We start from the raw sequence: 24,648 nt of genomic DNA, 5'->3' as shown, positions 1-24,648 counted from the left end.
CAGGCTTTTGTGGGGAGGGGCCTACTGCTCTCAGAGCCCTTCTTTCCCCATGACACCTGATTCTCAAGGAGTAGCTTCTCTGGTGGAAGGAAGCAGCTTGCCATGATAATCTTACTGTTGTTTTATTTGGGGCACTGTGGAGGCTCTTTTTCCTGTTAACAAGTGACTGTCTTGCTCAGGGGCTCACAGCAGATGTTGGCACTGCTTGCTGTGGGCGCACCTCTGGGTGTTTTCATGTCTATCCATGGGTGAGAGAAGGGGAACATGGACCCCTGGATGGTTCTCGACTTAGGCTGTCTGCTGGAGTCTGCCCACTGCACCCCTATGGCCCAGCTGAGACAGGCAAGAAGTATGGAGACCTGTCCCAGAGCAGCTGCTCCTGGGAGAGGATGGCAATGGCAGAGGGGGTATGGTCCAGCTTCGTCTGGCCTGATGTGGACATTAGAGCATACATTGATCAGCTCACTTTTTTTTTTTTTTTTTTTTGTCTTTTTGTCTTTTGTTGTTGTTGTTGTTGTTGCTATTTCTTGGGCCACTCCCGCGGCATATGGAGGTTCCCAGGCTAGGGGTCCAATCGGAGCTGTAGCCACCGGCCTACGCCAGAGCCACAGCAACGTGGGATCCGAGCCGCGTCTGCAACCTACACCACAGCTCACAGCAACGCTGGATCGTCAACCCACTGAGCAAGGGCAGGGACCGAACCCGCAACCTCATGGTTCCTAGTCGGATTCGTTAACCACTGCGCCACGACGGGAACTCCTGATCAGCTCACTTTTAATCTTAATTTTACAGCTAGCCATATTGTTAAAAAAAAAAAAAAAAAAAAGAAAGAAATCCCGTTGCTTGTGAGATGCTTGTATTTAATGGCCACCAATAGTTTACTTATCATTTATGGTAACTTCTGAGAGCAGGGACAGGAGGGACACTGTCAGAAGTGGCTGCACAGATTTCTCAGGAACTGCTCCCGATCCATCCTGGCTGCCCGGCCTCACATAGCTGTTGGAGGACCCAGTAGCCTCTGCTTCTTAAGTGAATTTGCCAGTGTCTCCTGCATGCATCCTCATGCAGCCATTTGTGAATGCGTGGTGCCCACTCTAAAACCCCGTCACTTCAGCCGTTGGCCCGAGCTGAGTGCTTGTCTTCCTTGCTGCCTGGCAGTGCCCAGCAGTCTCGGTTGGAGAGTTCCCAGGAGAGCTGGCACAAACCATTGCCGAGTGAACTTTGCAGGGAATGTTGTCCTCGTGCCATTCGCAAAGCAGAGGCTGGGTTGGCCCTGCTCTCCCTGCCTCGACTTGATTGTTGGAGACTTAATGTCATAATTTGCTTGAACAGGCAGAGAGGCCACATTAGCTGGGCTCTGTGGTTGTAAACAGTATTTGCTCTGTGAGTTTCCTTCTTCAGCCCCCACTCTCTCCGAGCCCTATGCCCTCTGCCACCCCCTCTCTCCTTGCATGTTCTAACCTTGGCTAAACAGCTTCATTCATAAGATGGCCAATGTTTTCAGGGATGAAAATGGATTGAAAATAACAAAGTCCCAAGAAAACTGTGGTGCACCAATAAAAACTGTTTAGTTTCTGGGTAGAGATTTTAACTAATGTCTAGATAACCAAAGTATTTTCGTTTTATTCCACACATCCTTCACTACTTTGAAACCCTGTCTGAAAACACATACACTCTCTCTCTCCCTCTCCCTCTCTTTCTTTCTCTCTCAGGTTAAAAAACAAAGCAAAACAAAAAACCTTTCCTAAAACGCTGGCTATTTCCTTGGCAGGGATCCTGGGAAGGTTCCACTCAGTGCCTCACAGTCTTAACACAGATATAGAATCCTAGGATGGTCTGTTGCTAACACCTGGGGAATTTGGGGGGCTCTTTATTTTTTCCATAGAAAGGTTTTTTTTCCCCCGGCCTCTCACTTTCTTCTATAGTTTAACACAAACAGGGTAAAAGAAAACCCTACTTTACACCTGCACTGCCTTTTGCAGTGACAATTGCAGTGGTTGATTCCATAGACAAAACCTGCCCCACCTTCTCTGCACTGATTGGTGGCTGATGATGTCATGGCCTGAAGCTGGAACTGATTGTTTTTTTTTTTTTTTTCTGTGGGATGGGCCCCAAAAGCAGAGAACAGAGCTCTTGCTCTTTTGTCGCCTCCAGTTCATGCTCTCAGAGGGGACAGAGAAAGGTGGGAGCAGAGCCATGGCTGCCGAGAGCTGGGATTTGTTCATAAAGCTCGGTCACAGGTGCCTGGAGCAGGAAGGTGTCTCATGCGTGGAAAGAGCCTTTGCTTCTCATCAGAGCACGTAGGACTTTTTGCACTAAAGGGATTTTGTTCTTTCTGCCCTAATCTTTTCTGCTAAGAGAAGGAGAGAGGTATTTCCAAAGAAACTATATTCCAGTAGCCCAGGAAAGGGTGGGAAGAGGAGTTAATTTCAGGAAAATAAATAATTATTGGACATTTTTCGCTTGGTTCCTCACAGGGCTTGGGAACGCTTGCTGTCAGCATGCTTTCATCATAGAGGTACACTTTAGCTCTAGAATGACAACTCAAATATGTGAGTTAAGGGAATGGTACAGCCTAAGAGTTTTGCTCCTGATCTAAAATACCCAGGGAGCGGAAATTCCTTGTGAGTTTGCTCTTGGGGTTTGCTTTCCCCCTTGGACCTTCCTGGGCCTGCTGTGGTGCAAACAGAGCAGCTGGGCCACTGGGGTTCCCATGGAGCAGGCCTGGCCCATCAGACTTGAGCCCTTTAGCCTGCCTTGTTGACACTGTGGGCTGGGTTCACCTTGTGCTGCCCTGGAGAACCATTGGAACTGTGGGACACTTGTCATATCCAGCTGCTCAGACGATCTGGGGACCTGATGACCTGGGGCCAGGCTCCAGCAGGGCTTTTTGCAGCACAGAGCACCAGTGAATGCAGCCCGAAAGTGAAGCTCTCCTTTTCCCCAGGGGTCCATTGCTGACAGTCTCTGAGTATCTGAAAGCCTCTCAGAGTTTGATATGATCATGGCCAAAAGACACAGAGTTACCTCTGGACATGTTTTCCCAACCCACCTTTCCTTCTTCAGACTCATGGTCATACATGAATTAACACGGACCTTAATGACCATTTCCCAGAAGCTTGACCAGAAAGAGCACACCGCTCTGATAAGTGGAGGAGGTCAGCTCTGTCTGACAGGAGGCATCGCTGGTGGGACAGAGGACTGGACAGGCATCCCTGCCAACCCCCAGAGCTGTCCTCGGTGGGGCCAGCCTATATTTACCCTCTTCAAGACTCCCAGGACTGTGAGTTGTCGGGTGAACAGGAAGTCCAGTGGCTTCGCAGCCACGTCACTCGTGTGCAGTCTGCCTTCACCCACTTGGACTGTGCTTATTAATTTTGTGCCTCCCGGCAAACATACAATCACCGGGCTATCTTTAGACATGTTGTGGTGTGACTTCCCCCAGGAGAGACAGCATCACAGCTGGTTTACATTTTCTAAATGAAGTGCACACACTTGGAGATTAGACACATCATTTCCCTCAGCTCATGGAGAGCGACTCAGCTGTCTTATGGGGCAGTTATTTGCCTTTTGTTGTTGTTTTCAGATTGGTGATTGATTTGCCGAACAGGTGGCGACCTGTATGTGGGGGGAAGGCCTGCCTGAAGGTGGGTCACCTCTGATTCCTCAGCCACATGTGTGCTGCATTCTCAGGTTTGCTGCCTTCCCTTCTTCTCCACCTTGGGAGCATGTGAGGGTTTTGGGAACCCCATACCAGAGGTTCTGAGGTAGGCCTGAACGTTGGTGTATTCTTTAAGTTCCTTGATGAGTCTCATGAACAAAAGGCTCATGTCAGAGTATAATAGCATGTGATATCTTTTCCCTTTTCTCCCTCTCTGAGGTTACACACCCCAAAGTGGCACATACAAGGCACAGATGCCTCATGGAAGTTTCTGCTCCCTACGTTGAGAATTGTCTGCATTTTAAGAGTGATGGCTGTTGCTCTGGCATGCCATTCGAAGCTCAGCTGGTCTCTGCTTTCCCATGTTGACTTCCATCTTTACAGGTAGCCCTTGACTGCTGGGAACAGCCCAATTGTAGGGTCTGCTGGGGGCCCTCAGGATTTGTTGGGCCTCTCCAAGACCCAGGCACTTTGCTCCAGAAAGACGGTGGGTGGGGATGTGCTTGGAGTGCTCAAGGCCTTGGACTGCTGCCTTACCTCCCACCTGTGCCGATCCCTGATTTTCCGCTTGATGACAGCAGTGTTTGTGTTCTCGTCCATATCTCTAAGGGTAGAATCTCTGAGTCTCTTTGGGCAGCAGCAGGCCAGAGGAGAAGCACATGGAACAGCTCTGAGCCTCCTTTCCCACAGTCACTGGTCTCAGAGGACAGGAGTTGTGCATGTACTGCATTCCAAGCCAGCTCCTCCATGCCTCCACCTGGTGCATTTGTCCTGTGGCCTCTTTGCACAGCTGGGGGTTTCAGGCATTTTCCGTGGGCAGGTGAGGGAGGAGTAGATTGAGCATCCTTCTGCCATGGTCTGACATCATGAGAGTTTGCATGGCTTTGACTCATTTGGTGTAATTCACCCTGATTAGGTAGCTGACTGTGAAATGAATGTTTGACACAGGCCTGTAGGAGGTATAGTTTACAGCTTTTCCTTTGAGAAATTAGTTCATAGATCTAGAAGATGTTCTTCAACTGCCTGAGTATCCTCTGCCTAATTTCTCCCCCCTCCTCAGCCTACTTTCCTTTTCTTATCCCTGCTGAGGCAGCCATTGCCTTTGTGTTTACACAGCTTTGGCTTTATGCTTCCTTCCCTCCTCCCTTGTGATTTTTTTTTTTCATTTCTTTTTCTCTAAAGAATATTGTATTCTTTAGTATATTCTACTACTGGACTTAAATATTTTATGGGACTAGCCTTCTCTGTTCTCTCTGATCTTTGAGTTTGGCTTTTCTGAAGTTGTATGGATTTAATGGGCTTCATCAGGTTCAGTTCTCTTCTTTATAGACTGACTCAGAAATACTTCTTAACTATGAGAAGTCTTGTTTCTGAAGTTGGGTTCAACTGGCCCAGAAAGGGTATTAATTTGGCAGCTGATTGATACCTTGAAAAAAAATCAGACCCTGGTCCTCAGAAGTGCTGATATCGTATGAGATGGCAGAGTGGCAATGTCTGAAGAGACGGTGGGGGTCCGTGGACACCAAGCACATCAGCTCCTAATACAAAGTCCTTGCTTGGGATCATCAGAGAGGCTGTGCCTTAGGGAAGAGTTAACTGAAGCAAGGAGGGAAGCTCTGGAAATGAGGCTAAGTGTGTCAGGGAGCTGGCCGATTTAAGGCTTGAAAGGAAAGAGAAGGAACAAGGCAGTTCAGAGCATTATAGGAATGAAAGTGTGGTGTCATAAGAAGCTCATTTGGTGTTGACTGTTGCAAATGGCAGTAAGGGGTTTGGTGAGTTTGGGGTCAGTTCTCTTTGAGATGATGGGGCACTAGTCCTAGTGGTATCTTGATCACTTACTATTCAATGCAGTTGCTGAATCTTTTTCACTTTTATTCAGACCCAGCCATAGCAAGCTGAGTGATCCAAAATATTAATGATCCCGGAGTTCCTGTCCTGGCTCTGTGGAAACGACTCTGACTAGCATCCATGAGGATGCAGGTTTGATCCCTGGCCTTGCTCAGTGGGTTAAGGATACAGAGTTGCCATGAGCTGTGGTGTAGGTCGCAGACGTGGCTGGGATCCTGAGTTGCTGTGGCTCTGGCCTAGGCTGGCAGCTGTAGCTCTCATTTGACCACTAGCCTAGGAAGCTCCATATGCCGTGGGTGTGGCCCTAAAATATATATATATAAATATATATATTTATATAAATAATCCCTTATTGCTTAATTGCCAGTGGGATTTGAGGGTTTTTTTTGATATTATAAAAAAATAAGTAATTTTAGCTATCTTTCATTAATCATTAATTTTATTCTTCTTAAATTGTGCAGATCAGCTTAACTAGAACACGTTTATTGACATAGTCCCAACATTATTGTTTTTATATTTTTTTACAACTTGTGATGAATTTAATATGACTCATTTCCTTTGACTTGAAAATATAGCATGTTTATATACCTTATTTAAAAGATAAAAGTGAATCTATAAAGGATTTAACAAATAGGTTATTCACAATTTGATTATTTCATTTTGCTAACAAGGGAAGAAGAGTTGCTCTGTGTTTGGGGGGAAAAAACCAAACCCTGACCGTGGTGCTTTCTTGACCAGGTTCTTTGTAGCCTCAAAGTTGTGAAGTCCAGGGACTTTCCTCAATGGTCTGAAGGCAAGTTCAGGAGTACGGGACTCTGGTTGTGATGATGTGACTTGTAGGGCTCTGGAGGAGTATCACCCCTCAGGAAATGCAGCACATACTCTGTCAAGGGGCTCTGATCTTTAGTGTGTGCAGTGGGGTCTGCAGCTCCAGGTGTCTCTTGAGTGGGTGTCTGTTTCCATGTTGCCTTGAGTGAGGTACGTGCCTCTGGCCGTAGGCAGGCAGTGGTGGATGAGACTGTTTGCTTTAGAGGAGGGCAGTTGCTCTAATTTGATATAAAGATGGGATTCTAGCTTCCTGAGTCACTCTTGAGTGAGGAAAGGCCTTTCATTTCTAAGTGTGGAAAGAAGTATTTGTCTGACTTCTTTGGAAATGATGGTCTGATGCCACCTTTCAGAATTGCAGAGATAGTCAGCTGGGTTTGTTCTTTAGTCTTACTGGTTCTTGACAAGGTATGCAGAGCTGGGTCAGAGCCCTTCTCCTGGCCGAGTTCACTGTCCATGTCCAGGCTGGCTCACATGGGCCTCACCAGCAGGAATACAGGGCCATCACTCTCCTGTAGCACCTTTGTGTGCACTCCTTCTGTGTGGATGCTGCTGCTCAACAGGTGTGTGGTTTGCTGAGTGGGGTTGTAGGCCAGATTTCAGCCTCTGTTCCCCTCCCCTGAACCAGGAACTGGTGCATGGTATACATTCAGGGTTATGGGCTCCAGTGCCTATACAGATGTGTCTTTATCCTGCCTTACTTGTTATCCAGCTGGTTTTTGCTACAAGTGCTGAATGTCCTTGAGATTGTCCTCCAGAGCACTGGTGGGGGGAATAGTACACTTACCCCACAAATGAAAAGTGGCCTTACCCTCTGTCCAGCTTCCATTTAGTCCTTTTAGACTTTCAGACTCTGGTTAGCAAAGCATCATCTTAGACCAAGGAACTCAAACCTTTTGATACCCAAATCTTTTTGTCTGAAATTATCTTTGGCACCATAGTACAGCATGGTTATCCACCAAATTTAATGTTCGTAAGGATTGTATTGTAAGAAACCCCACTCTACCCCACGCTGCTGCCTCCCATCCCAAGTCTTTTCCTCAGAAGTGTGTGGAGCTGCTCAGTTCACAGCTGAGCCCTGCTGATCTCGGTGGAATGATAAGTCAAGGAATTATTCATCTAAGGCTGAGTGCTGTGTATTCTGGAGGAGTGAGTTTGTATTCTATCTTTTTTTTTTTTTTTTGGTTTTTTAGGGCTGTACCTTCAGCATATGGAGTTTCCCAGGCTAGGGGTCAAATCAGAACTGTAGCCACCGGCCTACGCCACAGCCACACAGGATCCGAGCCACATCTGCAACCTACACAACAGCTGACAACAATGCTGGATCCTTAACCCACTGAGTGAGGCCAGGTTTTGAACCCACATCCTCATGGATGCTGGTTGGGTTCGTTACTACTGAGCCACGACTGGAACTCCTTGTATGCTATCTCTGACACATTAAAATTCTTTAGGAGGAGGTGGTCTTTAGAGTTCAGCTCTATTGGGTTTCATCATTTTCAGTTTATGAGCCAGGCAAGTTAATTACCCTCTGATGCTCAGTGAGAAGCGTGAGTTCTTCATCAGGTTGTTGTGGAAGTTTCTCTGAAGTGCCAGCACAGTGCTTGGCACATGGAAAATTAGTCAATGGAAATAGTTATTATAATAGTCAGTGAGAGATGACCAAAAACCCTCTTAAACCGTCTCCTTCCAAAGCAGGGAGTAATTGTAAAGTCTTTCATTTAGCCTGAAATCTGATTGCTATTACTGCTTACAAGAGGAAGAAGAGAATAGTGGGTTTGGGGGGTTTCTTTGGCTGCACTTGCAGCATACAAAAGTTTCTGGGCCAAGGACTGAACCTGCATTACAGCAACAGCAATGCTGGGTCTTTAACCCACTGAGCCACCACAGAACTCGGAGAATAGTGGTGTTTTAAAAGTGGTTTGTTTGGTTCATTCATTTCTTGACTGTTTCAATGCTGGAAACGAGTATGGTATGGAATTCACAGGTCTGGAGACAGTCGTAGAAACTGGTTACTGAGGATAATTAAACCTTATGGGCACCAGGATAGGTGTTGCTGTGGGACATGCTACAGTAAGCAGCCTGCCTTTGACAGCAATCATCTTTTTATTTTTCCTACTTTGGACTGTATTTGTCTTTTTACAATAAGTATGGGACTGTAGATGTGAGAAAGCTAGACTTTGGCATTATCCAACAGTAGAAGATTTGGGGGTATTTCTCTGACTTCCTTAAAAGTCATGCTGAAGGGAAGCAAAGGGCAGTGATGGAGAGAATTCAGCCATTAGCCATGGTGCCATTGGCAGCTTGTTGTGTGACTGAGGACAGGTGGTGATGTTAGCATTTGCCTTCCACACTCGGACTTGTGTGAGACATGGGAAGTGCCTTCACAGTGGTGGGGAGAGTAGTGGATGGACGTCACCCACTGTCTTTGTGAGGAAGCATGGGAGGGACCTCAGGAGGGCCCAGATGAGCACGTGCTGCTCCCTCTTGTCCTTCAGACTCTGCTATAAGTTACCTGCTCAGAAAAGCTTCCATGACCAGCTTATCTTCCGTCCCCTCCTATTAGTCGAAGTCCCTGTAACCTGTACATTTTCTTCCTGGCACTCATATTTTGTAATTACAGTTGACCCTTGAACAACACGTATGGTTTATAGTTATCCCTCCTCTGATCCATGGTTCTTTGGTATCTGTGGATTCGACTGACCACAGGACGTGTAGCACTGTAGTATTTACTATTCAAAAACGTTATGTGTGAGTGGACCCACACAGTCCAGACCTGCGTTGTTCAAAGGTCAGCTGTGTATGCTTGTTTGCTCATTTGTTTATTGTCTATATCCTCCACCAGACAAGGGTAGTTACTGTGTTTTTATTCGCCAGCATAAATTCAGCGCTAAGTGCAGGGCCTGACATATATACCACACGTTCAGTAAATGATTTGCTGAATGGAGTAAAAAGGTAGCAAGACACGGTGGTCTTCTGGAAGACCGCTGCTTTGGGGATGCCCAGATATGCACTGACTGTTGTGGAGGTACCTGGGTGCGGAGGAGTGTCTGCACCTGAGACCGCTGCAGCACCACCAGAGTGCAGGTTCTCCATCCACAGGCTGCACCTGTGACTCATCTCTGCCCTCCCCCCAGGTCCCTTTCTGCCCATTTGAGACTCCAAACTCACCTGCATTCAAGTACACTGACTATGGTGAGCCTGACCCTTCAGGAGCTCCGGACTATGGAACAGCTTGCCAGGCAGGGAGCACATGTCCTCTTTGTTGTCCATAAACCCACTCCCTGGGCCCAGGCACTGGGCTCCCAGGTGTCTGCCAGGCTTTAGTCAAGTGGTACTGTGTCTGGTTCTTCCTTGGTGTGAGGGGCATAGCATAGGCTCCATTGGTGTGTGCTGCTAGGTGCCCCTCACATTACTGTTCTCTTAAAACCTGGAAGAGATGCCATTTTTTGTTTTTTGGGTTTTTTTTTTTTTTTTTGCTTTCTTTTTAAAAAAAATTATGATATTATGTATGTTTTTAAAGTGCACAGATCTTAAATATACAACTCATGTATACATGTAAACATCTCTATATATCCAACAGAGTTCGGCTGGGGGATAAGGGATTTATTACAGAAATTAGACCTTTCCCAATTGTGGGGAACAGCTGGAGCAGCGAAGGTCCAGATCATGGGTTGGATGTCAAGGAGGAGTCACGCAGCAGTCTGCCTGAAGCATCAGTGTGGATGGACAGGTCAGATCTCTTGGAGAGCTGCTTCCAGTCAGGTCCATCAAGGGTCTGATGGTGGGTCTGGGCTGTTGAGGGTCAGCAGGGTTGGCAGTGGGGAGGGAGAGCAGGGTGGGGCATAGGGAAGAGCAGGGACAAGCTTGACTCCACTGACGTCGCTCTCTGTCCATCACATCTAACTGCTGAGACCTTTGAAGCGGAGTGGCCACTGCTTCAAGCCCACCTTCCACACCTCACTTGAGTTGTTTTTAGCCAGTTGTAACTCAGCACTCAGAGGACCTGGGAAACACAGTTCCCAGCTTGGCTAAGCTGATGCAGCACTGTCTAGCACAGCGTGTGACACCATCCAGATCAAGACCCCAGAGGCTCCTTCTTGCCCCTTCCCACACAGTAACACTTCCACCACACCCCCAGCCGTCATTCTCCACACTGCAGATTTGAATTGTGTTTGTGCTTGACCTTTATGTAAATGGAGCCAGGCACTGTGCTCTCTTTTGTGTCACTATGCCTTCTGCTTCAACATTGATCTGTGCATTTCATCCATGTTGCTGCAAGCTGCAGTAGCTATTTGTTTTTACTGCTGCATAGTATTCCATTGCTGTATCTTATTTTTCATTATGCTATTTTTGGTTATTTGGGTTGTTTGCATCTTGGAGTATTATGAACTATAATGCTGTGTGTGTGTGTGTGTGTGTGTGTGTGTGTAAAATGCTATAAACGTTCTCGTACTTGTCTTTTGGCCAGCATTGACATTCATTTCTTTTGGATATATTCCTCAAGAGTAGAATTTCTGAGTTTTCTGGTAGATGTATATTCATCTTCAAGAGCTACTACTTAATAGTTTTCCAAAGTTGTTGTACAGTTTACACTCTAACAGTGTCTGGCTGTTAGTCATTGTGATGGGTTTGCAGTAGTTTCTCATTGTGGTTCAGATTGACATTTTATTGACAAGTAATGACATTGGGCACCTGTTTGGATGCTTTTTGGCAGTTTGAACATCTTCTTTTGTAAAATACCTAGTCAGATATTTTGCTCATTTTTCATTGGGTGTCTGTTTCTCATTGGTTTGTATAGATCCTTTGCCTATTCTTTGTATAAATCTTATGCTTTTCTTGGTTACAAGTAGCCCTTTGGCTTTAAGGAGGTGTATTCCTTCAGAAGTGTAACACATGAGGGCTCAGGCATGTTTGAAGTGAGAAACTTTTGGGGGAAAATGTGGTTATTTATTGCTCCTTTCTTGGGGAATTAATATGTTGTAAGATTGGAAGTTAGCAACACAACTTATATGTGGTTTTAAAAATAAAATATTGAACTCACAAGTATTTCTACTGCTTTTTAAAAATACAACTTATCTTGAGCATACTCATAAATCAAAAATTCATTCCATAGAGGAGTTCCCACTGTGGTGTAGTGGGTTAAGAATCTGACGGCAGTGGCTCAGGTCGAGTGAGATCCTCAGCCTGCACAGTGGGTTAAAGAATTCAGCATTGCTGCAGCCGTGGTGTAGGTCACAGCTGTGGTTCGAATTCTGTCTCTGGCCCAGAAACTGATTGCCCCAGGTGCAGCCAAAAAAAAAAAAAAATTCCATAGAGATCTGAATGTCTGTTGTGGGTCTGGCACTCTGCTAAATGTTAGGGATAGAAACCTGATTAAGAGACCCTTGCTCCCTTCCAGGAGCATAGTCTAGTGGGAGGAGCTGGGGAACAGAGGAAAGGTCTGTACCTAGAGAAGAAAGGGCCAGAGTTGTATAGAGAAGGCGCAGAGGAGTTGTGAAACTGAAGTCCCACTAGGTGGGTGAATCGGTTCATAGCTGCTGTTCACTTTGCTTCAGAGAAGACCAGGGGGACTCATGGTGTTCATGGTGGGGGGGGGGGGAGCATGTTGTAGGTAGTAAAGTGAGATGTGGCGAACTGTGGAGGGTTTGTCGGCAGGCAGGCAGTGAGGAGGACGGAGGCAAAGCAGGTGCTGCCAACAGCCGAAGAATTTAGTCTGTCAGTGAAATGGTGTCTTTCAGAATGTGTAAACGGCGGCGGGGGGAGATAGTGATTGAATTTGTTTAGAAAGCTCACTTTGGAAGAAATGCAGTATATGAATTAGAGTTTCAAACCTGAGACAGGGTCTACAAACTCAAACACCCATGTTCATGGCAGCATTATTGACAGTAACCAAAAGGTTGACACAACCCAGGTGTCTACTGAGGAACATATACATGCAGTGGAATATTATTCAGTCATGAAAAGAAATGTTACAATGTCAGTAAACTTTGAAAACATGATGCTAAGTGAGAGGCCAGACACAAAAGGGCAAATATTATGTGATTCCACTTTTATAAGTTACCTAGCATACGCAAATTCATAGACACAGAAAGTAGAATAGAGATTAGCAGGGGAGACAGGTAAGGGGGACTTGGGACATTATTATTTAACAAGAACAGAGTTTATATTGGGGAAAAGTTTTGGAGATGGGTAGTGGTGATTGTTATATAGCATTGTGAATGTACTTAATGCCACTGAATTACCACTCACATAAAAATGACGTTTGTTTTTTTTCTTTCTTTCTATATCTATCTATCTATCTATCTATCTGTCTATCTATCTATCTATCTATCTATCTATCTATCTATCTATCTATCTGGTTTTTTGTTTTTGTTTTTACCAGAAAAAATAAAAAACACCACCTTTGAGGCAGCATCTCCATTGAGGAGATCTAGGTAGAGTCCAGTAGAGATAATGAAGTTCAGGGCAATGAGGTTGGAAAGGAGGGGCTGTGTGGAGAGAGATTTTGGGAGAACAGGTGGCAGCATATCTGTACTGTTTTGTGTTCCCTGCAGCTCTGCACAGTGTAGTCCCTACCTCCCATTTTGGGGGCAATGAGAAGAAAGTGGGAAATAGGGCAGATGTGGAGGCCAACCCCTGGGACTCTGGCCTGAGTGGGTAGCAGTTTTACTTGGGTTGCGATTCAGGACAAGGAACAAGTTTGGGAGAGCATGTGAAGAGCTCATTTCTTTTCTTTCTTTCTTTCTTTCTTTCTTTTTTTTTTTTTGTCTTTGTGCCATTTCTAGGGCTGCTCCTGCGGCATATGGAGGTTCCCAGGCTAGGGGTCCAATCAGAGCTGTAGCTGCCAGCCTACACCCACAGCCACAGCCACGCGGGATCTGAGCTGCGTCTGCAACCTACACCACAGCTCACGGCAACGCCGGATCCTTAACCCACTGAGTGAGGCCAGAGATCGAACCTGCAACCTCATGGTTCCTAGTCAGATTCGTTAACCACTGCGCCACAGCGGGAACGCCTGAAGAGCTCATTTCTGATTAACGTGACTTGCAGGTGCCCCAACATACTCTGATGGAGATGCCTGGGCAGCGTTAGAAAGAAGATGGAGAATGAAACAGAAGGAGGGCCAAGGACAGACATGCCATCAGGGTGGCAGAAGCCAGAGCACCATCTGGAAGAAACCAGGAGAGGAGAGTCCGATGTCTAGTCCTTTGTCCTTTGTCAGAGTGGCTTTAGGTTGCTATTAGTCATATTGCTCCCTCTCCAAGCCAGGCTGTCCATAGGAGGACATGGACATCCTAGAGCCCTGAAGGTGAGGGCCACAGAACGGACTCAGGGCAGGGGGCACACTTCTAGGCAGTCAGTCGTGTATGTGGGGATGCTATAGATCTTCAGTCCACTACCCTTTTCTGATTTTCTGACACCACTGACCCTTTATTGCTGCTTTTGCTCACATCTACATAGGGAGAAAAATTGACAACTGTTGGCTAACATCAATCTCAAAATGTTATAGGATGTAAAACCCTATAATCCCATGGGTAACATGGCTTTAAGATGCCTATGCATTTATGTTTTAGAGTCCAGAGCATCTTTTCCCATAAATTTCATTTCTTTTGTTTGAGCAGTGATTTGGAAAATTATTAGATTTGAGATTCATGATCTGGTTCTTTACACCGACATAGCATAACAGCTGTCAGGACAAAGGGACAATGCATGTTTCAAGGTTTAACTGGAGTGTTTTTGAGTCCTCAGCTCCAGTACTCCAAATCTGCCACTGGGAGCAGAGAGTTGTGCACCAGCACTGCTGAGAGGTTGTGGGCAGGTGCCAGGAAATGTAAACAGGGTAACGGATTCTTCCTTTTAGTATGGAAAGCACTGTTCTTAGCATTAGTTACTTTTTAAGAAAATAGTATGAGTTTCCAGGTCTCACAGGTGAAGCCCAGCTTTTCATGTGGAGGAAGATGGCTGTGGCTTCCTTTCCGTGGCTGCTCCAAGTGTCAGTCATGCTGCTGCGTTGGCTGAAGCACGGCCTTCTGTTCATCAGCCTGGTAACCCTGACTAAAACTGTCGCACTCAGATCTGGAAGTTATTAAAAACCTCCCCTTAGATTAGAGCAACTCTTCCAAAACTGTGCTGTGGCCATGGTCGCGTAGCTTGGTAAATTTACTAAAAATCACTGAATTGTGCACTTAAAAACAGATGACTCTCAGAGTATGTAAGTCATATCTCAAAGCTCTTCGGAAAGACACTTCCTCCAGCCCTAAGCATGGCACCATTTGTCCATTTCTCCTGCCCCAGTGCTGCTCTTTCTGCTCCAATTCTTATGGTTCTTGGCCAAATCCTCCAGGTCTTGATGTCAGGAATTTGGCACATGGGAGCTTGTGGCTCTCACTTCGCTTCTCTGCACTCGCTTTGCCCAGGGAGTCCAGCCCCTGGCCTGGTTGAAATATCTACAAGGAATAATCCTCCCTTGAGGCTAGGTTACCCAGTTTTGTTGTTTATTTGAATCCCATGACTCTTTCCCCTTAGCTGTTTAGCCATTTTATTATCTCCCTCCCTTTTTCCTTTTTTGCCGCACCTGAGACATGCGGAAGTTCCCAGGCCAGTGATCAGACCCCAGCCACAGCAGTGACAATGCCAAATCCTTTAGCCACTAGGCCATCAGGGAACTCCCATTTCACTGCTCTTTTAACACCCAGAATACAAGGTGAGCGGGAATTTTGGTGAAATTAAACTCTTGCAGTATGTCCATTTATAAACAGCTTGAGGGTTCAGTGGGAGAGGAGCTTAAGTAATGATTACGTTGTCTGTAGATTTTCTGCTTTCTTCTCAGAATTATCTAGATGACTGAAAAATGAGGTAAACAGATTTTCCTGCCTTCACCCACCCCAAACGCTACTCTATCCAGTTGGGTTGCAGTAAAAAGGATACAAGTTTTGTTCACTGTCTGATTTTTGATAGCTTCCTCTTCTGGAGCCACACTCTTCATGATGGCAAAGATCTGATCCACTTTCACTGTTGTACATCAGTGCTTGTCACTAGCTGTTACAGGGATTGAGCATTAATATGAGCAAGTGGTTAAATTGCCCATAGGAGGAAGGCAGTCAGGTTGCCCTCCTGATGTCATCCCAGCATGATATTTATTGAATTCCTGTGATCTGAGGTGCTCTGGAGCTTCTGGTTAGATGTTTTCGTGAAACATGTGGTGCTTAGTTAAGGACCTTTAACAACATCTTTATGTCTGATGTCCAGAATCTAGATTAAACAAGTATTCAAATTGAACAAAATACATTCCCTTTTCCCTGTCCCAAAGTGAATGATATTTCTGAAGGTAATATTCTCAGTCTATACCCCAAAGGGGAAGCCAAAGAGTGTGAGATGCACGTAGAGCACTTGGTCATACATGGCACTGAGTGGTCCTGAGTGGTGGCTGCAGGCACAGAGGTCCCCGAGTTCACGAGAGGGTGGGGGGCATTCCTCATGAGGGTGGCTTCCCTGGAGTTAGACCTGCCTAAGCCATAGTGGACAGGAGGGCCAGGCAGTGAGTAGCACCCAAAAGTATCCCCTAGGGAGCCCTTGGGTTCTCTCAGATATTAGATTTCAGGATGTGGAGCAAACCAAAGCATTTGCCTCTGTGCACTATGTACCAGAGCCAGCATGTCAAGTAGCAGTAGACCTACGCCTATAAGAACTTGGGCAAGAGTTTTAGAAAACCCACTGGTGGGCAAGGAACAATGTGTAACCTGAAGCCAGCTGCTCCTGGAGCAGAGAAGGATGACAAAGGCAGCCCTGCACCTCTTGGCCATCGGTGTTGGCATTTTAGGACATGGGTGGATGTGGAACGAAGCCTTTTGGGGCCTTACTGCCTAATCTCATTGGTGCTGAATTGAGTAAAGATTAATAAGTCTTCTGTAGAAAAACTTTAGTAGGTTGCTGGCTTTGAGGCCATAGTAGTTGGAATTTTGGAGCCCAAAGGTCTCATGGCAGTTGTTTTTGGCAGTTGGTCTTTGGGAGAAAAGAAACTCCAGTTTTGGCTATATTTCAGCACCCTCTGGGTGGGTAGGGGGTCATTCCCAGGGCAGGGCTGGTGTAGGGAGGGAGAAGTTGTGGGCTGTACCCTTTCAGGAACCTGCCAGAGTATGTAGCTTGGGGAATTTGCAGTATTCCTTATGTGTAAGAAAAAACTTGTTATTCCCTTTCTTTGAGTGTTTTTTTTTTTTTTTTTTTCCTTCTTCCTCCCTTCCTTCTATACTTTCTCTCTTTCTCCCTTTCTCCCTCCCCTCCCCCCTCCTTCTTCCCTCTCTGTGGCAAACAGAAATCCCCTGGCCAGGGATCAAACTCACACCACAGCAGTAACAACACAGGATCCTTAACTGCTAGCTAGACCACCAGGAAACTCCCAAATGTTTTATATCTAACCAGATTGACACTCTAACGTGAAGGAGTTGGGGCTGTAGCTGAGAGGGAGAGTCCCTTGGTAGTGTCAGAGCTCAACCAGAATCAGCAGAGTGAGAGGACTGGCCTCCAGGGCTGTTTGATCATTAAGCCTCAGTGTCATATCCTCTTAACTAATTTAGAAGGGAAGGTATACTCTATAGAGCTGATTTAATGTTTACCACCTCGGTTTTATTTCTGCTTTGAAAGAATAGCTGAGGTTTTCTCCATGAAAAATAGTTGAAAAAAAAAAAAAATCATGGTCTTGGAGCCAGCTAGCCCCACTCTCTTCTGTGGCCTGGAGCCAAGACAGATCTGGTCCATTTGCTTGGTGTATGGGGTGGGGGTGGGGGTCATCCATCTTGTTGGAGAGTTAAGATCTTTTTCGCTTTGTTAGCTGCCTCCCTCCTGAAACCACTGTGTCTTACCCCACTCCTGTTTTACAGCCTGTCTTCTCAGAAGCATCCCTGAACTTGCTTTCTCTCCTCTTTCCTTCCCTATTTCCATCTCCAAGAATGCTGTAGGCATCTGGTGAGTCTTTTCCTTTTGACTCTCTGACCCTTGGAAGTTTTGACATCACAATACCAGTGACTTAGAGATCCTCTGCACCTGAAAAAGGTAAATACCATTCTGGAATGTGAATTGAAAACAGAAATCAGGGCTGTCCAGAGATGCCTTAGGGAACTCAGCTTTGGCCACTTCTTTGTCCTTCTCTCACCCCCTAAATCAGTAACAAGTTAATAACAAGCATTCATCACACATACTTTTTCTCCTTTCTATACTTCTGTGACAATGCATGTTGTGGCCCATGTGAGCCTCTCGTTTATCTTTCTCCTCCTTTCCACCATCACAAGTACAGGAATGAATGCTTCTTCCTGCTCAGTAGCACCACACGTGCTCAAGGGTAGGCAGTCTTGGACATCATTCCAGAACAGGTGGCAAGTATTGAAAGAGAGAAGGGATGTGTGCAGGTGAGAAGAACAAGGGGCTGGGTGGGGCTCCCTCTGGCACATCTGGAGTGGTAGGTGAGGGGCAGTGAGACCGCATCTGAAGCCTGTGAGCATAGGCGCATCCCAGAGACTGCGAGCATGACTGAGGAAAGTGGTTTGTGTTGGGATGTGTGGAAGCGGGCTGCTGCTAGACCTTGCTGAGGCTTTGGATTATTTCCTAAAACAGTGGAGGGCTGTAGCAGATCACATATCCTCTTTATTTTTTTTAAATTTTATTTATTTATTTATTTATTTATTTACATTTCCTCTTTAAAAAGATCACTCTGGCACTTGTGGGGGATGGGTTGGAGTGGGCCTAAGTTTAAGACGCTGCTGTAATGGTCCAAGCTAGAAATCACGGTGCTCCCACCAAGATAACAGTAGGGAGGTGGACTTGATAAAGTAGAGATCCCAGACAGTTGATCTTCAGGCAGCCTTGTCAGAAGCTGCTGGGCTGTGTGGCTCCCCTTTGTCGTCAGCCTTGAGTGAGGAAGCAGTGCCTTTGCAGACACCCTGGCTGATGACAGTGGTGTGAGTTTCTGGTACAGATTTTAAACACACACACACACAAAAAACTTGGCTTTAGAAAGGTTATGGGCCCTTCACTTATCTTTCCAGGGAGGAGGGCTGGGGGCTGCCACATAGCATTTCATGACACTGATACCGCTCTTCTCTGAAACCAGATTCTTTTCGTAGGGGGCGGTTACTCTGAAACTATTTGGCTCTGAAAACAAAGCTGCCTCCAGGTCTTGGCTCTCCCCCCCCCCCCCCCCCCCCCCCCCGCCGGCTGGCAGGAATAGGCCCTAGTTCTGGTAAAGGGGCCTGCTGGGCAGGGCCTGTGCAGGGAGGGTCCAGAGCAGGTGTGGCCAAGGCGAAGGCATCCAGGTTCCATTGTAGGATTCTTGGATTTTGTGTGTTTCTGCTGCCAACTTTGTGGTGCTCAGTCCATTTTCATTTGATACGGCTTTAGTCTCACATTCCAACAGAATTTTGCCTGAACCCCTGACATCACCTATGCATTCACTCATTCAAGAGGTCGTTATTGTGCACCTGCTCTGAATCAGGAACTGTTCTGGGTTCAGTGATAACAGCAGTGAGCAAAATCGCAAAAATGCTCTCCCTCACAGAGTTCATATTCTAGAAAAGAAGACAAATAGTAAATAGCATTTATGGCACATCGAATTGTGGTAAGTGCTTTGGTGGGGAAACAGAGGGTAAGCAGGGTGGGGAGTCAGCTTTAAGTGATACGGTCAGGGAAGGCCACACTGATGAGGTGACACTTGAACAAACAGCCAAGGGTGGTGAGAGCATGTCATACACCTGTCAGCTCCATCAGAGGGCTGGCACCCTTGGAGGAAGAGGTTTTCCGTCCGATTGCTGGATTATTTCTAGAGCCTGGTGAAGTGCCTGGCACATAATAGATGCTCAGTGATAGTTTTGAATGTGTGAATGGGTCTGAGGAGAGTTGTTTGGGGCAGAGGTGTGCATGTGTATGGGGCAGCACAGAGCCCAGTGTGGCTGGGGACTGAGCAGGGGTAGCAGTAAAAGGAAGTGAGAGAGGTTGAGGGTATGGGGTGCGGTCTCAGAGTCCCCTGAGACCTTTCCTGATGATACTGAGGTGAAGATGACTGTCTTCCCACTCTTGTGTGCTATCCAGTGAGGCCACAAGATGTGTGCATTGCAGTAGATGGGGTGCAGGAAGCAGATATGAGAATCTAGCTGCCTTAAGCCAGACTTTGAGATTCGCAACAGTGTAAAACATTTCACTCTAACCACTCAGTGTTTGTTTTGAAAAGTATTTTATGAAAAGAAATGTTATGTTACTATATGATGGATTGTTGTTTTAAAGTGAATTAATAGGAGTTTCCGTTGTGGCACAGCGGGGTGAGTATCTGGCTTATCTCTAGGCAGCGCGGGTTTGATTTCCCCGTCCCCTGTGCGATGGGTTAAGGATCTGGCTTTGCCACAGCTGTGACTTGCATTTGACCCCTGGCTCAGGAATATGCTGTGGATACTGCCAAAAAAAAAAAAAAAGAATTAACAAATATGGAAATTTTCTCAGTTTTAGCTTCAGGTACAATAAATGTTGATAGCTCTTTTGGTCCTCCATATTTTTAAGAGTATAAAGGAATTCTAAAACCAAAATTTTGTGAAATACCGTTACAGAGCATTGTAGGCCATTGTAAGAATATTTGCTTTTATGCTAAGATGGGAGCTTCAGCCATGGCTCTGGCTGAATCAAAGAAGATGAGATTTAGTAAAGATACTTAAAAGGTCCCAATGGGTCTTGAAAATAAACCACATAAATACCCAGAGGGAGGACATTTTGGACTCAGCATATCAGTGATGACAACTTTGGAGCTGTTCTGTATAGTGGTGTCAGTAGCTAGGAGCATGGTCTGGTCAAACTTTTTTCTTTTCATTTGGGGCTTATATTTACTGGACAAGATAGACAGTAAACAAAGAATTGTGTATATGGAGTCAGGCAGTAACAAGTTGCCTGAGGAAAAATTGAAGTGAGGGGGATACAGAGGAAAAGAAGGTGGGTACTTTTTCAGGGAGGTGGGCTCTTTTCAAGGATTCTCTGGTAAGGTGGCATTTGAGCAGAGACCTGAAGAAAGTGAGGAAGAAGCTGTGTGGCCATCTGGTGGAACACCTAGGCAGAGACCCCGGGTGGCCAAGGCTGAGGGTACTTGGTGGACAGGAAGGAGGCCAGTCTGGCTAGAGCCTAAGGAGTGTGGGGGATGGGAGCGGGGCCCGTCACCCTAGGCCTTTTGGCCATAGTGAGGACTTTGGATTCTGAGATGGGAAGCTGTGGGGGCGATTTGACTCACATCAAGTGAATGCCCAGGCTGCTATTAAAAAATATTCGGGAGGAGGTGGAGTTTGGATGATGGAAGCAGGGAGAGGCTTTGCGGTAATCCAAGTGAGAGATGATCATGGCTTTGATAATAAGGGCAGTGGAGGATGAGATGGTGAAGAATGGTTAAATTTGAGCTATATTTTAACAAAAGTTACTGAAGAATTGACAGTGGGGTATGACAGAAATTATGATAATTCTGAGGGTTTTAAGTTGAGCAGCTGGGTGGATGATTGTGGTACACTTTGGTAAAATGAAGCAGGCTCGGAGGAATGGGAGTCAAGGTTGTATGCACATTAAGTTTGAGATGGTTGTCCAACATCCAAGTAGAAATGTCAAGTGAGCAATTGGTTATACAAGAGCAGAAGAGAGAAAATAAGTACTTGTGCATCAACTATCTTTACCATAAAATGATGCTTAAATCCGTAGGACTGGAGGAGATCAGGGCAGAGTTTTTCAAAGTGGGTTGTGTCTCATTAATGGGTCATGAAAGCAATACATTGGGGACCAGCCATTTACAAAAATGAGATAGAATAGAAAACATCAGAATATTTCAGGGGTAAAGGTCAATTTTGTATTGTGACAGTTTTTGAAAATTGCATTTGTGTAAACATAAAACTGTGTGTACTATTTAAAAAGTTTGAAAGTCACTAATGTTTATGGAGTGAATGTAGATTGAGAAGAGACCCAAAGACTAAGGGATGCCATGGCCATTTCAATGTATAGAAATTGACGGACCAGCAGAGGACACAAGAGAGTGGCTGGAGGGGCAAGAGAAGAACTGAGAGGGTGTGCCCTGGAGCAAGAAGAGGCGGTGGCTGTGACCCCTGCTTTAGGTTGGCGGGGTTGGGGGGGACTGGGATGGGACATTAGGCATGTGTTTGACAGTGTGTGATGAGATATGTCCGTGAGTGGTGGGGATGAAGCCTGCTTGTTGTAGGTTCTAGATAGTGGGTCAGCAGGGGACAGAACCGTGACCACAAGGATAGACAATTCTTTTGGGGAGTGGGGTAAACCCGTCAGAGAGGATGGGGACAGGGCAGGGTTTTAAAGATGAAAAAGTTTATGTTGATGGAATAGTTCAGTTTTGGGGGGAGGGCTGATGCAGGAGACAGTGTGTCGTGGAGTAAGGAGGGGGATAGGATCGCACAGGTGCAGGCTTGCTTAGGTGGGTGTGTGGACGGCTGTCTATCCATCGTCACAGGAGCAAAGGCAGATGAGATGGGTATTGGCGTTAATGGTAGGAGCTCTTGGAAGAATGCCAAGAAGGTGATGAAGCTGAAAACCACATCAGAAGAGAAGTGGTTGGAGGAACTGAGGAGATAGCAAATATTTGGATGGCTGGCCTGTAAAAGAGGAAGGAGTGTGGGGGATGGGAGTGTTCTGGATGCCTCCAACAATTAAGACTCTGGGCAGAATGATTGTGTCTTCCACCTAGAAATTGCATCCTTGGGAGGTTAACGTTTCAAGCTGCTCAGAGATTGTGGAGACTGTGTCACAAGGTAGAAGGTGCCTGTCATTGGAGCTGTTGAGGGCGGTACATAGAAGAGGCAGGTGTGGAATGACTGGTCAGACTAAAGGGATCCCTCAGATCCCACCAGCCTTGGCTGACATGGATTTTTGTGATTCCTGGCAGTTGGCAGACCAAACAACCAGGAAACCCCAGACTCGCTGCCACAGTCTGTTGCCAGTGGTTTGTGTGTTTGGGCAACATTCCAGCTTTCCAGGCAGATTCTGCCCCTGGGAGCGGAGGTATTTGAGGTGCCACCCCACAGTTCTGCAGCTGTCTTATGGGGGTATTTGTACCCCTTTGGGCTGCCGCAGCTTTGCTGATCTCTGGGCACCTGTCCAGCAGTGGGCTCTTGGTTATTAGGTGCCGCCGCCAGGCAGGCCACTTCTTGAGTCTACACACATGCAGGTGGCTGGGTAGCTCTTTCATCAGCAAAACCTCTTTGAGCACCTACTATGCCTGGAATGGGATCATAGTGCTGAGCAAAGTGGATTGGAGCCGCCCTTGTGGAGAAAAATAGTATTTGACTGTGCTTTCCCACAGCCTCATGGAGCCTTTCTCCCTAGCCAGAGGCCCTCACCTGGATGGCCTGGATCATAACAATGCTCTCTGATGTGTAGGAGGGAAGGCCTTGGTCCTTTGGTCTCTGCAACTCTGTACTCTTGGTGGTGGGCAGCTGGGGTTTGCCTCCTGCCCTGCCCCGAGTCCAGTGGAGGCAGTGAGTGGAGGAACATGGGGTGATTCAGCAGTGCTTCATAGTCGCCTCCCGAGGGGTGTCTTGTAGCTGGGAGTGCTCAGCCTTTCATGGCCACTTGTAGAATTACTGTGACACCAGACACCCGCTTACCTCCACTCATGAGAGGAGCTGACACAGTGATAGGTGTGAGAAGAAGAATCTTGTACTGCATGTCCTTACTAAATTCACTCAGGCTCTTTTCCTGATGGATGTGCTCTTATTTCTGAAGCTTTATTCTCAAGATGGTTCTTCCTTCATAATGGCTCAGGCCTTGGGTTCTGGATACACGACATGGCTGTGCTGCTTTCCTGCTGTGTGACTTTTAAAAAACTTCTTTAAGCAGAGATTTCCTGTCTGCAGTTGCAGGTAACAGATTGTGGTGAGGTTGGAGGTAAAGTATGGATCTGACCTCCAGTAACTGTTTAGAAAACACCTTTCTTGTTGTAACATCAATGTCTGGCAGCAACTTGCTGACACAGGTCTTATTCCTTTAGCCCCTCCTGCCCGAAGCTGTCACCACACCTTCTAGGAGAGACGGAATAGAGAGAGTGGAACAAAGGAAGTTTCACCATCTTTCTTTCTTTCAAAAGACAGAACTATTTGAGTTTTCTCATTCTCTTCTACAAGTAGCATTTATTTAGCTGACGGTAACCTTTGTTGATGGGATTATAAACTAGTAGATAATAATACTGCTACTGCCCTTTACTGGGTCTTGTAATGTTCTCAGTGCTCACTGCTGAACATTTTGCATTCATTACCTCAGTTCCTGCAGAACCTGTGATTTGTTGGGCATTACCTTCATTTTGCAGATAAGGATACTTCCTGAGACACAGGGGCTTGGCACTGTTCTTTTCAACTCCTTGTTTTTCCAGGTTATTTGGGGCAGGCATTGGCATTTGCATTGGTGTCAGCCATTGTGTTTTCTGGTGTTTGGTTCTGACTTGAACTTTTTTGTGTTTATTTGGGGTGATAGTCACAAGGCAGAGGTCAATTCATTTCTGACTCATTTCACTTGTCAATTGTGTCGGTGTTTTTCCTGAACAAATAGGTACTAGCAAAGAAAGCAAAATAAAATGTTTTGAGAAGCTACAACATAAGGGGTTCGTGTCTTTCAGAATTGGAGACTTGAGGAGTTCCCTGATGGCCTAATGGTTAAGAACTCAGCATTGTCACTGCTGTGGTGTAGGTTTGATCCCTGGCCCCAGAGCTTCTGCTTACTGTGAGTATGGCCAAAAAAGAAAGAAATTGGAGACTTGAAAGCAAACCCAAAGGTCATGCTCCAAACTCTTCTCAGATCCTCTAGAGGGGGCTGCTCCATAGGCAAGAATAAGGCATTGTGAGAATTAGTAACAAAAACGCTACATTCTTGCTAGTTGCTCTACTTGAAATAGCTCTCTGGATGGAAGTCTTTGATAGCCCTTTTTGGTAGCACCTTGCAACTCTCCTCTGTCACATTCATCCAGGACTTTCCATGTAGCTGCTTCTACATCCATCCACTTCTCCTCCACTTCCCCAGCAACATAGGCCATGGCTGATGCCCTGCTCGGAACCCCCAGAAGACCCCACAGGGGCTCTTCCCCCTCTTCAGCTCTGCAGAGACTAGAGTGCTTCCACCGCAGGTCATGCTGTCACTGCAGAGAGCTGGTCCCTGTCCCAGGAGGCTCTGAGGTGGGAGAGGAACTGGTCCACTGGGTGGGGAGGAACCCAGGGTAGGGGGCAGGGGAGTGGTGCTGGCTTCCTGTTGCTCAGTAGGATTGAAAGTCAGAGGAAAGCTGAGGATGGGACAAA

At 46.3% G+C, this 24,648-nt stretch overlaps 1 protein-coding gene across 48 annotated transcripts in view; it reads left to right on the top strand.

Moving 5' to 3' along the window:
• Nucleotides 1-24,648, top strand: part of MICAL3 (microtubule associated monooxygenase, calponin and LIM domain containing 3) — a 241,772-nt gene that overhangs the window by 115,247 nt on the left and 101,877 nt on the right. For 4 of the 48 annotated variants that reach the window (XM_084957156.1, XM_084957151.1, XM_084957145.1 and 1 more), the window contains exon 2: nt 23,976-24,079. The exons of 42 other annotated variants lie outside the window; for them this stretch is intronic. The gene's annotated coding sequence lies outside the window, so the exon portion shown is untranslated. Of the gene's footprint in view, nt 1-2,135; nt 4,046-23,975; nt 24,080-24,648 lie in introns of those variants that run through there. 2 more of the 48 variants (XM_084957146.1, XM_084957131.1) reach the window with 1 other exon arrangement.

This window comes from Sus scrofa, chromosome 5, assembly GCF_054392235.1.
Source record: "Sus scrofa isolate SSC_HxYL_T2T_F1_AM1 chromosome 5, Sscrofa_HxYL_maternal_Yorkshire_Landrace_v2.0, whole genome shotgun sequence".
Lineage (NCBI taxonomy): Eukaryota > Metazoa > Chordata > Mammalia > Artiodactyla > Suidae > Sus > Sus scrofa.
This window is presented reverse-complemented; position numbering and strand designations above follow the sequence as displayed.